Source organism: Tachyglossus aculeatus, chromosome 5 (genome assembly GCF_015852505.1).
Source record: "Tachyglossus aculeatus isolate mTacAcu1 chromosome 5, mTacAcu1.pri, whole genome shotgun sequence".
NCBI classification, from domain to species: domain Eukaryota; kingdom Metazoa; phylum Chordata; class Mammalia; order Monotremata; family Tachyglossidae; genus Tachyglossus; species Tachyglossus aculeatus.
This window is the reverse complement of record NC_052070.1, coordinates 41,852,668-41,871,854: the sequence shown is the minus strand read 5'-3', so window position 1 is coordinate 41,871,854 and position 19,187 is coordinate 41,852,668.

Genomic DNA, 19,187 nt, shown 5'->3' with positions numbered 1-19,187 from the left:
CCGAGGCACAGAGAAGTGACTTGTCCAAGGTCACACAGCAGACAAATGGAGGAGCCAGAATTAGAACCCAGGTCCTTCTGACTCCCGGGTCTATGCTCTATCCACTAGGACAAGCCGCTCTACTCTCCCAAGCACTGAATTGAGTGCTTTGTACGCAGTAGGGGTTCAGAAATAGTACTAATAGTTTTTATTTAGTGCTTATTGGATGGGGAGCACTGTTCAGAAATAGTACTAATAGTTTTTATTTAGTGCTTATTGGGTGGGGATCACTGTTCTAAGCAATCAATCAATCAATCAATGGAATTTATTGAGCACTTACTGTATGCAGAAAACTGGACTAAGTGCTTGGGAGAATACAGTTCATCAGATTCGGTAGACATCAGATTTGGTAGACATTCACTCATTCTTTCAATGGTATTTATTGAGAGCTTACTGTGTGCAGAGCACTGTACTAAGTGCTTGGGAAGTACAAGTCGGCAACATATAGAGGCGGTCCCTACCCAACAATGGGCTCACAGTCTAGAAGGGGAAGACAGACAACAAAACAAAACATGTAGACAGGTGTCAAAATCATCAGAACAAATAGAATTATAGCTAGATGCACATCGTTAACAAAATAAATAGAATAGTAAATATGTACAAGTAAAATAGAGTAATAAATCTGTACAAATATATACAAAGGTTGTGGGGAGGGGAAGGAGGTAGGGCGGGGGGATGCGGAGGAGGAGAGGAAAAAGGGGGCTCAATCTGGGAAGGCCTCCTGGAGGAGATGAATTCTCAGTAGGGCTTCGAAGGGAGGAAGAGAGCTAGTTTGGCAGGTGTGTGGAGGGAGGGCATTCCAGGCCAGGGGAAGGACGTGGGCCGGGGGTTGTTCTCTGCCCAACAAGCTGATGGTCTCAGAAGGAGAAGCAGACATAAAAAAAAAAATACAGACATGTCCATAAGTCCTGAGGGCGGGGTGAATATCAAGTGTTTAAAGGGTTCAGATCCAATGGCAATGCAAAGGGAGAGGGAGTAGGAGAAATAAGGGCTTTGTCAGGGAAGGCCTCTTGGAGGAGATGTGATTTTAAAAAGACTTTGAAGGTGGGGAGCGTGAAGTCATAACCAGGTAAGGGTTAGACACAGGCCTGAGCCCTCCAAAGGCTCCCAGTCTAAAAATATGATGAGGAAAGATTTGGTGACAGATACGGTAGGAAAGATAAATTACCTCTGGTGAACTGAGTAATTGGGAATTGCCCCAGATCCAAGAGATAAAATAGGCACAGTGGCAAGGAATAGGACTCAAAGACAGAAATCATTCCTGCCCATCCACTGGAAATCACATTAGAAGCTGGAGACTAGGCCTGCCATTCATCTGGTTTTATCCCAACATTTTTCATCTATAAGTAATTTGTTTTAGTGTCTGTCTCCCCAGCTAGACTGTAAGCTCCTGAAGGTCAGCTATTGTATCTACTAACTCTACTGTACTCTTCCAAGGGCTTGATCTACACACAGCAGGTATTCAGTGAATATTATTGAGTGGCCAGTGAAAGAGACAGTCTGGTTTTCAGCTGGTCTAGTCCCCTGTCCAGGTGAAAGAAAGCCCCAGAAGACACTGTGTCTGGGACTTTTATTTCTGATGCCTGGCCTCCTTCCATGGCTCGGAAGTGGTTGCCCACAATTACAGAGACCTGTAAGGGGGACACAGTGGCTCTGGAGTAAGGGAGGAATCGGGGGTCCCCACTGGCGGTGGCAGCGCGAGGCTCTGCGGATTTCCGTAAGTGGTTCCACGTAGCCTCTCTTTGAATAACCAACATAACACACATCACATAACATGCGTGTTACTCTCACTCATACAGATGGTTGTTCCACATGGTTGAGCCTCCCCATTCCATTCATTCATTCAGTCAATCATATTTATTGAGTGCTTACTGTGGACGGAGCACTGCACTAAATTCTTGGGAAAATACAACAGTAATCAGTGACAATCCCTGCCCACAGCGAGCTCACAGTCTAAGCTCCAGATATTTGGAAACTGACACTATAAAGAAACAGTGGAGAAACAAGACCAAATCTAGTCTTAAGAAAGGAAGTTTAAATCAGCTAAATAGCTCTTCAATTTAATTTCCCTATTTATTCCCTGATTTCAGTAAATTAACCTAATCCAGTCGTTTTAGCAATGCTTTAAAAGAAGCCGTTTTTTGCTCTGCTGCAGGCAGTGGTTTCCCCCACTAGCAACTTGTCTTTAGAGGCCCAGGGAGGGTTTTCCAGGAGAAGAGAGAAACGGGGGACTGGCCTCCCTGAAGAACATCTCCACCCCGCAGAGGCCCCCCAGACTCAAATCCACACCCAGGAGCATAGATTAGTTCTTTCAAACCAATGTGGCCTAGTGGAAAGAGAACGAACCTGGTTCTCATCCCTGCTCCACCACTTACCTGCTCTGTGACCTTGAGAAAGTCACTTCACTTTCTTTGTCCCTCAGTACCCTTATCTAAGCAGCGTGGCTCAGAGAAGCAGCGTGGATCAGTGGAAAGAGCAGGGGTTTAGGAGTCAGAGGTCATGGGTTCAAGGCTCCGTCGCTTGTCAGCTGTGTGACTTTGGGCAAGTCACAACTTCTCTGTGCCTCAGTTACCTCATCTGTAAAATGGGGATTAAGATTGTGAGCCCCACATGGGACAACCTTATCACCTTGTATCCTCCCCAGCGCTTAGAACAGTGCTATGCACATAGTAAGTGCTTAAATACCAAAATTATTATTATTATTATTAAAAAATGGGGATTCAATACCTGTTCACTCTCCTACTTATTTTTATGTTTTTTGTTAAGTGTTTACTGTGTGCCAGGCACTGTACTAAGTGCTCGGGTAGATACAAGTTAACCAGATTGGACATAGTCCGTGTCCCACATGGGCTCCCAGATGAAATAACTGAGGCACAGAGAATTTAAGTGACTTGTTCCAGGTCACACAGCCAACATGTAGCAGAGCTGAGATTGAAACCCAGGCCCGTGCTCTATCCACTAGACTACAATGCTTCTATGAGAAGTACTTAAACTGTGAATCCTATGTGGCTCAAATGCTCACAACAATGCTTATCACCAAGTAAGTGCTTAGGAAAGACCACAGTTATTATTACAATTATTATTCAAGGAGGGACCCAGGTTCAGGGAGCTGCAGGCTTCAAATAGAGCAAAGAAGAATTGGGTTTCTTTCCCTCCTCCCTCTTTCTACTTCTCTCTCCACTCTCTCCCTCCTTCTTTCTTTCTTTCTTCCTTAGTAGGCCCACTTCAACCTGCAGATAGAGAGACATAAACGAGTTACAGATAGTGAGAGCAGGAGGAAGGACAAGGATGCAGGGTGGCTCCCTGCTGAATCTCTAAGCACCACACAAGGAACCCAGCAACAAACTCCTATTGTCTTCTCCCAGGAAGAGCTGCTAGGCCTTTCTCCGGAGGGCTTGGCCTGCTGCTGGGAAGTATCTTGACCTTCTTGCAGCATGAGAAGACAGCCAGATCTAGTGAAAAAGATTCTGGGAGAACAGAGTTCGATTCTCAGCTCTGCCATCATACAGTTGTGGGATCCAGTGCTAGTGGATTGCCTGTGCTCAGTACGTTAATGCAGTTGTGATATTTGCGTAGTATTTACTGTGGGTCAAGCACTGAATTAAGCACTGGGGTAAATGCAAAATAGTCAGGTCGGACATAGTTCCTGTTCCACTTGGGACTCCCGGCCTAGTGGGGAGAGAGAACAGATATTGAATCCCCATTTTATAGATGAGGAGACTGAAGCTCGGAGAAGTGAAGTGATTGTCCTGGGTTACGCAGCAGGCAAGTGGCAGAGAGGAAATTAGAACCCAGATCCTCTGTTCCATTAGGTTGCGTAGGGTTCTAATCCCGGTTCGGCCAGTTATCTGCTGAGTGGTCTTGGACAAGTCACTTCACTTCTCTGTGCCTCAGTTACCACATATGTAAAATGGGGATTGAGATTGTGCACTCCATGTGGGACAGGGACTGTGTCCAATGTAATAAAATTGTATCTACCCCTGCATTTAGTACAATGCCTGGCACATAGCAAGCACTTAGCAAATACCACAAATATTATTATTATTGTTATTGTATCCTTTGGCTGAGTTTCAGGGTAGTTTAGTCTAGCAGAGGTGAGATTCAAAGAACAGTCTGTGTCCTCCAGATATAAGCATGCACACAAACACACACACACACACACACTCAGTCTACACAGCATACTCTCCCTACAACAGCTGTTAACGAAGAGCCTGGTAATTTACTGGTGGATGATCCCCACTGCAGGGATGGATCTGCTCCAGATCAGAACTAGGGTGAGGGGGCCCAGGCAGAGCTCGTCACCTGGGACCGGCTCCCAAAGTGGCCATGGGGGTCGTTTAAGAAGTAAAAGTGTTTGCCGTAGTTGCATTTCTTCCTCCACCCCTGGTGGGGAATCTTACTTCTAGGGATGGGGAGACAGGGGCAGGAGTCTCTGGAAATTGTCAGGGCAAGAAGGAGGGACCTCTATTTTGTTCACCACTGGCCATTCCTCCACTCTGCCCAGGGCCACTCTAAATCCCAATCACACCAACCTGCCTCAGTATCATCCATCAGCTTTACGAGTCTGCTCTCAATCCCAGGGTCCAGGACATGAAATTAAAACACTAACGAGAATTGGCTCAGGGGTAGAATCCTACGGAATCTTATTCAAGAACACACAGCTCATCCGCTCCCTCACCCGGGCTCATGCTGAGGAAATTCACAATAGAATTCCGATTTGAATTCAGACTATTACACCATTCACTTTAGATGCAATTATAGATCAGTTAGCTAGAGAATTCTAGATCATTCAGCTGGGTGGGAAGTGGTATTTAATGTATTAATCAATTGATCAATGGTGTTTATTGAGCACTTATGGTGTGCAGGGTGCTATACTAAGCACTTGGGAGAGAATAATACAATCAGGCTGGTAAACAAGAAATAGCTTGGACTAGTAGAAAGAGCATGAGTCTAGGAGAAAGAGGAACTGGGTTCTAATTCCAGCTCTACCATTTGTCCACTGTATGATCTTGTTTAACTCACTTTGGTTCTCTGTGCCTCAATTATATCATCTGTAAAATGGTCATTAAATCCTATTCTCTCCTAGACTGTGAGCCCCATGTGGGACAGGGCTAGCGTCCAACCTGATTATCTTATATCTACCCTAGCACTTAGTACCTGCTTGGCACATAGTACGTGCTTAACAAGTACTAATTATCATCGTAATTATTATTGTTTTTATCAGCATGGCTTAGTGGAAAAAGGCCAGGCTTGGGAGTCAGAGTTTGGTCATGGGTTCGAATACCGGCTCTGCCACTGGTCAGCTGTGTGACTTGGGGCAAGTCACTTCACTGTGCCTCAGTTACCACATCTGTCGAATGGGGATGAAGACTGCGAGCCCTGCGTGGGACAACCTGATAACCTTGTATCTATCCCAGCGCTTAGACCAGTGCTCGGCACATAGTAAGCACTTAAATACCATCATTATTACTGTCATTATTATTGCATTAATTAACACTATTCCTGCCCTTGAGGAACTTAGAGTCTCAATGTAGGTAATCGAGGACTCAGTTACCCATCCCCTGCCACCCATCAAAGGGCTCAAATCCAGGAAAGTAATCAATCAATGGTGTTCCTTGAGCATTTACTAAGTGCAGGGAACTCTACTAAGAGCTTGGGAGAGTATGATGCAACAGAGTTAGGCATGTTCCCTGCCCACAGTGAGCTTACAGTCTAAGAAACAATGACTACATGTCGAGTATCTTCGCTCCTCGGCCAGCTCACACAGAGGCCCCGGGAGTGCTTAATATATGATAATGATAACGCTGGTGATGACATCACAGTACAATATGATAGTCCTTAAAGAAGCTACTGCCGTTTCATTAGAACAAATGTATTCTGATTGTCTGCAATATCCCAGAGATTTCTTTGGAACATTAGGTCAAAGCTGATCAGCATTTTCATCTAAATCCTCTGATTAGTCAGCCAGCCCTGGTGAATGTGAAGGTAGGATGATGAACACGTGGGCAAAGAAGATAAAATTCTCAAGTAACATCTATATGTACTCAGGAGGCTTTAAAGATGACTTTTTTGTATTGGATGTATTGGTAGGCATCCTTTAGTGAGAAGCAGCATGGCTCAGTGGAAAGACCACGGGCTTTGGAGTCAGTGGTCATGGATTCAAATCCTGGCCCTGCCAGTTGTCAGCTGTGTGGCTTTGGACAAGTCACTTAACTTCTCTGTGCCTCAGTTACCTCATCTGTAAAATGGGGATTGACTGTGAGCCCCCCTTGGGACAACCTGATCACCTTGTAACTTACCCAATGCTTAGAACAGTGTCTTGCACATAGTAAGTGCTTAACAAATACCATCATCATTCATTCATTCACTCAATCATATTTATTGAGCGCTTACTGTATGCAGAGCACTGTACTAACCACTTGGGAAGTACAAGTTGGCAACATATAGAGACGGTCCCTACCCAACAATGGGCTCACAGTCTAGAAGGGGAAGATAGACAACAAAACAAAATATATTAACAAAATAAAATAAATAGAATAATAAATATGAACAAGTAAAATGGAGTAATAAATCTGTACAAACATATATACAGGTGCTATGGGGAGGGGAAGGAGGTAGGGTGGGGGATGGGGGGGGGAGGAATGGGGGGGCTCAGTCTGGGAAGGCCTCCTGGAGGAGGTGAGCTCTCAGTAGGGCTTTGAAGGGAGGAAGAGAGTTAGCTTGGCAGATGTTGGGAGGGAGGGCATTCCAGGACAGGGGGAGGACGTGGGCTGGGGGTCGCCGGCGGGACAGGCAAGAATGAGGCACAGTGAGGAGGTTAGCAGCATAGGAGCAGAGGGTGTGGGCTGGGCTGTAGAAGGAAAGAAGGGAGGTGAGCTAGGAGGGGGCGAGATGATGGAGAGCCTTGAAGCCGAGAGTGAGGAGTTTTGCCTAATGCATAGGTTGATTGGTAGCCACTGAAGATTTTTGAGGAGGGGAGTAACATGCCCAGAGCATTTCTGCACAAAGATGATCTGGGCAGCAGCATGAAGTATAAATTGAAGTGGGGAGAGACAGGAGGATGGGAGATCAGAGAAGAGGCTGATGCAGTAATCCAGTCGGGATAGGATGAGAGATTGAACCAGCAGGGTAACAGTTTGGATGGAGAGGAAAGTGCAGATCTTGGTGATGTTGCGGAGGTGAGAGCGGCAGTTTTCGGTGATGGATTGGATGTGAGGGGTGAACGAGAGAGTAGAGTCGAGGATGACACCAAGGTTGCGGGCTTGTGAGACAGGAAAGATGGTAGTGCCATCAACAGTGATGAGAAAGTCAGGGAGAGGGCAGGGTTTGGGAGGGAAGATAAGGAGTTCAGTCTTGGACATGTTGAGTTTTAGATGGTGGGCAGACATCCAGATGGAGATGTCTTGAAGGCAGGAGGAGGCACGAACCTGAAGGGAGGGAGAGAGAGCAGGGGCAGAGGTACAGATTTGGGTGTCATCAGCATAGAAATGATAGTTGAAGCCATGGGAGTGAATGAGTTCACCAAGGGAGTGAGTGTAGATAGAGAACAGAAGGGGACCAAGAACTGACCCTTGAGGAACCCCTAGAGTAAGGGGATGGGAGGGGGAGGAGGAGCCTGCAAAAGAGACTGAGAAAGAATGGCCAGAGAGATAAGAGGAGAACCAGGAAAGGACAGAGTCTGTGAAGCCAAAGTTGGATAGCATGTTGAGGAGAGGGGGTGGTCCACAGTGTCTAAGGCAGCTGAGAGGTCGAGGAGGATTAGGCACCTGGGAAGTACAGAATGAAAAAGTGGTTATTTGAGGTGGTAATGTTGTGTAGTAAGGGCATTCTGGGTTCTAATTCCTGCTCTGCCACTTACCTGCTATGTGACAATAGTTCGCTTCTCTGGGCCTCAGTTCCCTCAACGGCAAAATGGGATTTCAATACCTGTTCTCCGTCCTACTTAGCCTGGGACCCCCATGTGGAACTTAATTTTCTTGAATCTACCTCATTGCTAAGAACAGTAGTTGGCCGTATTGTGATTAAGAAATACCACAATGATTATTTATTATCATCATCATATTCATCTTCATCACCATCATCCCTATCACTTACTATCCCCATCACCTTGTAGAAAACACTGTACTTTGTCCTTGGGGAATTCACTAAAGATAAGACAGGATTCCTGTCCTTGAGGAGCTCAGTCTAGTAGGGAAGACAAGGAGACATGAATTGGCAGGTAAGTATCTCCTGGCTAAAAGAGCCAGCTATAAATAGAAAATAAGAGTGGGTAAATCAATGAGTAACAATCAATAAACAGATAAGGTATAAAGTGATAAGGTGTCTAAGGATGTCATAGCTGAAAAGGTGAGAGATTAATCAAGGTGACATGATGAGGTGTGAATCTTCCCAAGCTTTGGCACTGTTTTTGTGGTTAAGTGCTAACATCAATCTGCGGTATTTTCTGAGCACTTACTATGTGCAGGGCACTGTATTAAGTGCTTACTTGTATGCCAGACAGCTGGGGGAGAAATAGGATAAGCAGATCAGATCCAGTCCCTGCCCTTTACAGGATTCACAATCTATGAAGTAGAAATAGCAGGTGTCTCATCTTCATTTTAAGGGTGTGAAAATTGAGCCCCAGAGAAGCTAATGACTTTCCCAAAGCCTCACAGCAGGCCAGTGGCAGAGCTGGAACTAGAACCTAGGGGTATTTCATTCATTCAGTTATATTTATTGAGGGCTTACTGTGTGCCAAGCACTGTACTGTTTGATAAGTTTGTGCTTGCTAAACAACCCATCACAGAAAAAAGTGCACTGTCTGGGACGGCCTTCTTCAGTTGAAAAGCAGCATGGCCTAGAGAAAACAGCACAGGCCTGGGAGCCAAAAAGACCAGGGTTCTAATCCCAGATGCATCTCTTATTTGCTGGATGACCTTGGACAAGTCACTTCATTTCTCTGTGCTCCAGTTACCTCAACTATAAAATGGAGATTAAAGCTGTGGTTTAGTGGAAAGAGCATGAGTTTGGGAATCAGAGGTTGTGCGTTCTAATCCCAGCTCCACCACTTGTCAGATGTGACAAGTCACTAAACTTCTCTGGGACTCAGTTACCTCATCTGTAAAACGGGGATTGAGACTGTGAGCCCCACAGGGGACAACCTGATTACCTTGTATCTACCCCAGGGCTTAGAACTGTGCTTGGCTCATAGTAAACGCTTTATACCATCATCATTATTAGTAGTAGTAGTAGTACGTATCCAGTCTGATTTGCTTGTATCCACCCCAACACTTCTGTGGTGGCAATAGTAAGCACTTAACAAATATCCCACTTATTATTATATGGCACATGGACTGTGTCTAACTAGATTATCTTGTATCTGCCTCCGCGCTTAGTGTGGTACCTGACACACAGTAAGATGCCTTAAAAAATTGTATTCCTCCTGTTGAAAGCATTGATTTTTTTCATTTCTTCTGATTGATTTCCCTAGATAGAGCCTGAGTGGTTGACTTGTTGAGACTTTCTTCGATTGGTTCCCCCAACCAGGCTCTGATTGTCAGGGCTGGAGTAGGGGAGAAGAAATGGGCACCAGTAGCACAAGTACCACACCCCTTTGGGGATAGGGGAATCCAACCCCATCCATGTCCCCCCTTCCCACTCATTTCCTTCCACCAGAAGGCTCTCCTGGGTCAGCCCTGTCTCGGGAACGGGCATTGAGGGCAGACCTGAGAGGTTTGAGATGGCTGCTGACCTGGAGATTCCTTCCTGGTTTTTGGCTCCTTGAGAGAAAGTGGAAATGGGGGCCATAGAGCCACCTGCACCTGGCCTGTTTTCTTACCGACAAAGCTCATGAAAAGTTCCGGACACAGTAAGGACACAGCAGATCCAGCTGGGCCCCTAGCACAGTTCCAATTCAACGTTTGCTCCTGAGGGAGCGGCAGCAGCAGCTGGCATTTGCTGGAAATTTCATGTTTCAGAATTTAAAATGTCCCAGGACATGGAGGGACATGGGGGAGGCGTGGCAAGAAGAGAGGAGGCAAGAAGAAGAAGCATCCCTGCTTGCTTCTTTTGCTCCTCTCCATCTTCACTCCACAGAAAATAGTGACATTAATAGCGACATTGAGAAGCAGCATGGCACAGATGATAAAACCCGGGCCTGGGAACAGAGGATCATGGCTTCTAATCCCAGCTCTGCCACTTGTCAGCTGGGTGACCTTGGCAAGTCGCTTCACTTCTCTGGGCCTCAGTGACCTTATCTGTTAAATGGGGATTGAAACTGGGGGCCCCATGTGGGACAGAGACAGTGTCCAATCCGATTTGCTTGTATCCACCCCAGCACCTAGTACAGTGCTTGGCATAAAGTAAGCGCTTAACAAATACCATAATTATTATTGTTATTATTACTCCTAAAGGATTTGGGAAAGCAAGAAGTCAACCCACTATGCCAGCCACAAGGCCACCAGTCTTTAAGGGATTCACCAACTAGCAGGATCGCCATCCATAGAGGCGCAGGGATTTCATGGAACTAATCCCAGGGCTCCTGACTCCCAGTTCCAGGCTCTATCCCCTAGGCCACACTGCCTGCCATCTGCTCCTGCCCTGTACAATTTTCCAACAAGCTTAGTTTTGACTGTCTCTACGTGTTGCCAACTTGTGCTTCCCAAGCGCTTAGTACAGTGCTCTGCACACAGTAAGCGCTCAATAAATATGATTGATTGATTGATTGACTGTGAGCACCTCTGTCATTTTCAAGTTCTTGTTGCATGACACTTGCTTAATGAGTTTCCACAGTCAGCACTCGATAAATACGATTAACTGACCGACCGACCGTCCCCTTCCTTACGCCTCTGTCTCTGGGCCTATGTCTTGGTCCTCTCCTCTGGGCCTGCCTCTTCCTGTGCAAGTAGGAGAAGCAGCGTGGCTCAGTGGAAAGAGTGTGGGCTTGGGAGCCAGAGATCATGGGTTCTAATCCCGGCCCCACCACTTGTCAGCTGTGTGACTTTGGGCAAGTCACTTAACTTCTCTGGGCCTCAGTTGCCTTATCTGGGGATGAAGACTGTGAACCCCATGTGGGACAACTGGATCACTTTATATTCCCCCTAGCGCTTAGAACAGTGCTTGGCACATAGTAAGCACTTAATAAATGCCATCATCATTATTATTACCTCATGCGTGCCTCAGTTACCTCATCTGTAAAATGGGGATTAAGATTGTGAGCCCCACATAGGACAACCTAATTACCCTGTATCTACCCCAGTGCTTAGAACAGTGCTTGGCACATAATAAGCGCTTAACAAGTACCATGGCCATCTTCATCATCATTTACATCCTGAGGGTGGATATGAGAGTTGGTAAAAAGATTTCTTCAACATCAAGGTCAACCAGATTCCCAGTGAATCTGTTCCCTGGATCGTTCCTAACAAATGCACAAGACATCAGTCCCAAGGAGAGAGCTTGACCCCTGGATCCTGAGCCTCAGGCAGTCACTTTGGTACGAGCTAGGATGAACCATTTCTTTTTTTCCTCACCATTTGGCAAGGTTTCAAATAATGTGCCTTTTTCAACCAGTCACAACAATCCTTCAGCCAGAGAGCCAGATAACCGCGCAAGTGATCCAGCTGTATGCAGACAGCTGCCCTACGACTCTTGAAGAACAAATCATTTCCTTAATAATCAATTTGCCTGAAAGGCAATGAACCTGGAAAGAGGTCCCCGCATCAATCATATTTGTCTTTTCAAACGATCATATTTATTGAGCACTTACCGTGTGCAGAGCACGATACCAAACATTTGGGAGAGTTCAAGTGTGAGTACAAGTGAGAAGCAGCATGGCTTAGTGGAACGAGCATGGATTTGGGAGTCAGAGGTGGTGGGTTCTAATCTGCTCTCCGCCACTTGTCAGCTGTGTGATTTGGGGCAAGTCTCTTCACTTCTCTGTGCCTCAGTTACCTCATCTGTAAAATGGGGATTAAGTGGGACAACCTGGTTACCTTGTATCTCCCCCAGCTCTTAGAACAGTGCTTGGCACATAGTAAGTGCTTAACAAATACCATTATTATTACTATTACAATATAACAGAGTTGGTAGACGTATTCCCTGCCCACAAAGAGCTTACATCTGACAGTGACTTTAGACTGTAAGCTCTTCATGGGCTGGGAATGTGTCTACCAACTCTGTTGTATTTTACTCTCCCAAGTTCCTAGGAAAGTGCTCTGCACACACTAAGCACTTAATAAATACCACTGACTGATTGATCGATTGATCCAACTTGAAGATTCTCAGCTAAGTTAGCTGATTCTCGTCTTCTCCATTAGCCTGCAAGCCCCTGGAGGGCAGAGATTGTGTATACTACCTCTGTTGTATGGTACTCTGAGGCAGTTGGTATGGCATTCTGCACTCAGCAAGCGTTCAATGGATCCCACTGATTGATTGAGTGAGTGCTTATTCATTCAGTCATATTTATTGAGAGCTCACTGTGTGCAGAGCACTGCACTAAGTTCTTAGAAGGTACAATTCAGCAATAGAGACAATCCCTGCCCACACTGGGTTGACTTACTATGTGCAGAGCACTATACTAAATGCTTGGGTGAGTACAATAAAACAGAATTAGCCCACATGTTCCTTGCCCATGTGTTTCCTTTGCTTCTCATGTTCCCAAGAAACACCTAAAGTGGGCACTCAGAACAGTGCTCTGCATGCAGCAGCTGTCTGATACAGTGCTCTGTTCACACAAGACACAGAGAAACAGTGTGGCTCAGTGGAAAGAGCACGGGCTTTGGAGTCAGAAGTCACGGGTTCAAATCCCAGCTCTGCCAATTGTCAGCTGTGTGATTTTGGGCAAGTCACTTAACTTCTCTGTGCCTCAGTTACCTCATCTGTAAAATGGGGATTAAAACTGTGAGCCCCCCGTGGGACAACCTGACCGCCTTGTAACCTCCCCAGCACTTAGAACAGTGCTTTGCACATAGTAAGCGCTTAATAAATGCTATCATTATTATTATTATTATTGGCAGAGGTGGAATTAGAATCCAGGTCCCCTGACCTCTAGGTCCTTTCCACTAGACCATGCTGCTTCTCACAAATAGAAGGAAGAGGAAGTACAAGGGTTTAACAGGAATTAGTATGATTATATCAGATTGAAATCGCTGAATAAATAATTGAAACTACACTCAGAGACCTGTACTTATAATCACCCAATTAATCCAAGGTAAAGTCAGGGCCAGAGTGCAAGTTCTCTGCCCCTCAGCCCCTTTGCTCTGGTCCTCTAAACTGTCTCCAAGGAAGACAGCTTCCACGCTTCCTGCAGGGAAGCCCAGATGACTTTCCCCACTCAGATATGCAGCCAACTGGGCAGGGAATGTGTTTGTTTATTGCTATACTGTACTCTCTGAAGTGCTTGGTACAGAGCTCTGCACACAATACATGCTCAATAAACAATAATAATAATAATAGCATTTATTAAGCACTTACTATGTGCAAAGCACTGTTCTAAGTGCTGGGAAGGTTACAAGGTGATCGGGTTGTCCCACGGGGGGGCTCACATTCTTAATCCCCACTTTACAGATGAGGTAACTGAAGCACAGAGAAGTTAAGTGACTTGTCCAAAGTCACACAGCTGACAAGTGGTGGGGCCGGGATTTGAACCCATGACCTCTGACTCCAAAGCCCGTGCACTTTCCACTGAGCCATGCTGCTTCTCTGTAACGATGGCATTTGTTAAGCACTTACTATGTGCAAAACACTGTTCTAAGTGCTGGGGAGGATAAAAGGCCATCAGGTTGTCCCACGTGAGGCTCACAGTCTTAATCCCCATTTTACAGATGAGGGAACTGAGGCCCAGAGAAGTGAAGTGACTTGCCCAAAGTCACCCAGCTGACAATTGGCGGAGCTGGAATTTGAACCCATGACCTCTGACTCCCAAGCCTGGACTCTTTCTGCTGAGCCATGCTGCATCTTTATCATGTACATAAACACTGTGGGGCAGATGGGGGGTACTTAAAGAGAACAGATCTAAGTGCATAGGTGGAATGGAGATGGAGCACTTTGGCACAAAATAAGTGTTTAACTAATACCAAAAAAAAAATAACCTCCCGAGTATTCTTCCTGCACTACAGCTCCAGATCAAGGCTCTTCCTCTCCAGCCTGACTGATCAGGAATGACAGACAAACCTTGATCCAGAGAACCCCAAGACTGAAATCAAGTGAAGGAGTGATCTCCGGAGCAATGGGATCGTGTCTCTTCATTCCACTGTCCTCTCCCAAGGGTTTAGCCCAGGGATCCGTGCACGGTGCACACTCAATAAATACCACTGTAGCAGCATGGGGCGGTAGATAGAGCACGGGGCTGGAATTCAGAAGGTCATGGGCTCTAATTCCGCTCCGCCACTTCTCCGCTGTGTGACCTTGGACAAGCAACTGCACTTCTCTGAGCCTCAGTCCCCTCATCTGTAAAATGGAGATTGAGACTGTAACCCCACGTGGGACAGGGACTGTGTCCAACCCAATTTGCTTTTATCCACCCCAGTGCTTAGTACAGTGACTGGCACAAAGCAAGTGCTGATATCAATCAATCAATCAATCGTATTTATTGAGCTCTTGCTGTGTGCAGAGCACTGTACTAAGTGCTTGGGAAGTACAAGTTGGCAACATATAGAGACAGTTCCTACCCAACAGTGGGCTCACAGTCTAAAAGATATACCATCATTATTATTATCGTTAGTACCTAGTTGCCCAAGTAATGCTCCTTGCCCTTTCTTGTCTCTGCCAGTCACATTTCCGGTGGCCCGGAGTGCAAGAGTAAATTAACGAGCAGAAGTGCAGCATGATGCAAAGGTTTTGTCATGCAAGATCCATTTATTGCAGCAGTGCCCTACCATTCTGACCCAAGAGGTGTGGTTGACAGGATTGCCACTGCTGCCTTCACTGCCCGTTAGCTATTTTCCCGGTAACTGCAAGTTCCATGTGGGCAGGGATTGTGTCTACCAACTTTAGTGCATAGGGAAGCAGCGTGGCTCAGTGGAAAGAACACGGGCTTTGGAGTCAGAGGTCATGGGTACAAATTCCAGCTCAAATTCAGGGCAAGTCACTTCACTGGGCCTCAGTAAAATCTGTAAAATGGGGATTAAAACTGTGAGCCCCCCGTGGGACAATCTGATCACCTTGTTACCTCTCCAGCACTTAGAACAGTGCTTTGCACATAGTAAGCGCTTAACAAATACTATCATTATTATTATTAGTGTACTGTACTCTCCCAAGCGCTTAACACACTGCCCTGCATCCAGTCAGTGCTCAAGAAAATGCTATTTGATTGCTTGATTACTGGAAGTCCAGGACAAGAACCTTGTTCCCTGATTTCAGCTCTTCCCACTGGACTAGCAGGGCCCTCAAAACTCTCTTTCATTGTCCCTGAAAGCCACCATCTGCAGCCTGAAAAGTGACTGTTCCCAAGACCCCAAAGCCAAGGCCCGGCTAATTAAAGGCTGGCAGCATGAAGTCATTTTGCAAGCAGAAGCAACACATGGGTTATATTTGCAAGAACCTCATCCCATGCGACTCACGAGGCGGGAGCGTGTGAGGGCAGGGGATCGCCTGCCAGGTCGTGAGAACCAGAGCCAAGGAGACGCAGAGCCTCTTGAAAAGCCGGAGACGCGAGAGCGGCCCTTAACAGCCCAGCTGCTGTACCCGCCAAACAGTGGGAAGCAGTGGGGCCTAGCAGAAAGAGCTGTGGACCGATAATCAGAAGACTTGGGTTCTAGTCCACTCTCTACCACCTGTCTACCGTGTGACTTTGGACAAGTCACTTAACTTCTCTGAGCCTCAGTTTCCTCATCTTTAAAATGGAGATGCAATACTTGTTCTCTCTCCATCCTCCTTAGCCTGTAAACCTGATGAGAGCTGGATAATAATAACAATAATGATGGCATTTATTAAGCACTTACTATGTGCAAAGCACTGTTCTAAGCACTGGGGAGGTTACAAGGCGATCAGGTTGTCCCATGGGGGGCTCACAGTCTTAATCCCCATTTTACAGCTGAGGTAACTGAGGCCCAGAGAAGTTAAGTGACTTGCCCAAGGTCACACCGCTGACAATTGGCAGAGCTGGGATTTGAAACCATGACCTCTGACTCCAAAGCCCGTGCTTTTTCCACTGAGCCATGCTGCTTCTCTATCTGACCAGATCGTAGCCTAGTGGCCTGGGAGTCAGAGGCCATGGGTTCTAATCCCGGCTCTGCCACGTATCTGCTGTGTGACTTGGGAAAGTCACTGCACTTCTCTGCACCTCAGTTCCCTCATCTGTAAAATGAGTATTAAGACTGTGAGCCTCACATGAGACAGAGACTGTGTCCAACCTGATTACCTAGTATCTACCCCGGTACTTAGGACAGTGCTTTGCACATAGTAAGCAATTAAATACCACAATTGTCCTTATTATCTGGTATCTACCCCAGCACTTAGTAAAGTGCTTGGCACAAAGGAAGCACTTAGGCAGAATCATTATATTATTAATAATATGAACTTGGCTGTATACCCCTTAAACACTATGATGCTCGCCTTATCCCCACAATACTTCTGTAAATATTTTTATATTCTGCCATTTTCCTTATCTCTAATCTATTTTAATGTCTGTCTTCCCCTGTAGAGAGGGCAGGGATCATGTCTACCAACTCTATTGTATTGTACTTTCTCAAGTGTTTAGTATAGTGTTCTGTGCACTAAGTGCTCAATAAATACTGCTAGTTGATTAATTGATTTTTAGAGGGAAGACACTCAGCACAGGTATCTCCAATCAGGAAACAAAACCAAAAGGGACCTTCATTGGACATCAACATTCAGATCACCCCAGTGGCCCAAGCCCCTTCAGATATGCCAGGAGCTGATCTGATCCACCCCCCACCTCCGTGACAGGGGGCAGCGCCAGGGACCCAGAATCCCCGGTGAGCTAACTGGTGATGACGAACGCTGACCGTGAAAGTTTTCAATTGCTGAGATTGAAAAAAATCTCAGCCATTTCCATGTCAACCAACAGCACGGAAAGGGGACTCTTATCTGCCACATCTGCCCATTTGAGTGAATTTATATTCTGGAGGTGTCACTCTGAGTACCCAGTAGGAGAATTATATCAGCTAGTTGACTCACTTCTGAGTGGTGCCAAATTGATTGTGTTCTCAGTTTGTCAGCAAGATAAATTCTCTGATCAGGATTGTTCGTTCCTCCCAGCCAGACTACACTCAATTTCATAGCGACATCTTTTATTGATCTCCCTTCCTTCTGCTCTCCTCTTCGGTCTGAGGATGGCTTTGGCTAACATCTCCCCCGGAGAGAGAGATCACAAACTTACTCCCCTCCTTTCTCCCCCCTCTCTGCTCCCCCAGCCGTGAGGAAAATGTCCAGCTGCAAAGAAAAAAAATGAGTCTCTTATAGATGTCAATAGCTCTTGAAACCCTTGGTAGGTAACACTTTGAAGGCATTACTTGATGATTTTCTTCTTCCTCGGGAGAATTAAGGGAGCTTCTGAGAACCCTCAGCCTGACCCTCATAGACAGGGACTAAGTGTGAGGAGCTTTAAATGGACTCACAGTGTGGACATTGATTTCTGCTGTGATGATAGAGGGGGAATTTTGGTGAGGTAGAGATTCAGCTCAAACCCAAGTTAGTCATTTGAGGACCCAGGGTTGAAACAGTCACTTTCTCGTCCATCTTTGGAGGCTGTCAGTCAATCGGTGATATTCACTGAGTGTCTTCTAAGTACAAACCACAGCCCCTGTGTATGAGGAGCTTACACTCTAATGGGGGGAGACAGGCAGACAAAAACAAGCAATCAATGGCATTTATTGAGTGCTTACTGTGTGTAGAGCACCGTGCTGCTTGGCAAAGGACAGTACAAAAGAATGAGCAGATACATCCCCTGCCCATAACAGGTTTACAGTCTAGAGGGGAATTTACCAAAAGCAGGAGCAAGAGGAATTATAAGCATCAAAGCCAGAATAGAATCTCAAGATAAATAAGAGTGAATCATTGAATACATAAAAGCACTGAGGATGGAATATATTCATTGGTACTAGTGGTGGCTGTGAGATTGGAGTGACAGGAGTATTAGGAATTAGTCAGGTGTGGCATTTTGAAGGCTATGAGGCTGAAGAGAGGGCTTTGAAAATGGGGAGGAGAAAGGTCATCTTACTTTGGAAGTAGATTTGCCTCTTGAAAGTTTGAATGCCGGTCCTGTTTTAAAGCTTCGAAATCAACTAAGCTGATCATCAAAGCACACAGTAGAAATTACTAGTACTCATGTCCCCTTGCTCTGGCTTGCGGGCGACTGCATCTTCTAAGAAAACAGTAGATGGCAAGCCTGAATCAGCAGAAGCACTAGTTACTTTCCAGATGAATGACTCAACCCCACCCTCTGGATTTCATTCAGTCATAAACAAAAACAATTCCCCATTTGTTCACCAAGATAGTTCTGAAAACAGAGTTTTAGCTTGTTTCCTCCAAAACCTAGGGCAACCCATCTCCCTCTGCAAAGAACAGAAGCTCCTACCTTGGCTTCAAGGCCTTCCACCATTTTTTCCTTCTTACTTCTAAGGAAACAGTAGATGGCAAACCTGAATCATGGAAGCAATAAGTTCCCCAGTGCTCTGTTAAAATAATAATAACGATGATGGTATTTGTTAAGCGCTTACTATGTGTGAAGCACTCTTCTAAGCACGTGGGGGATACAAGGTGATCAGGTTGTCCCATGTGGGGCTCACAGTCTTCATCCCCATTTTACAGGTGAGGGAACCGAGGCACCGGGAAGTTAAGTGACTTGCCCAAAGTCACACAAATGACAAATGGCGGAGCCAGGATTAGAACCCATGACGACCTCTGATTCCCAAGCCCATGCTCTTTTGACTAAACTGTAAATTCACTGTGGGCAGGGAACATGTTTACCAATTCCGTTGTAGTGTACTCGCCCAAGCACTTGTACAGTGCTCTGCACATGGTAAGAGCTCAGTAAATACAATTGATTGAATGAATGATTGGTCACTTCACCCACCATGCCCCATCTGGGAGTCAAAGGACATGGATTCTAATACTGGCCCCGCCACTTGCCTGCTGTGTGACCTTGGGCAAGCCACTTAACTTTTCTGTACCTCAGTTACCTCATCTGTAAAATAAGGATTAAAAATGTG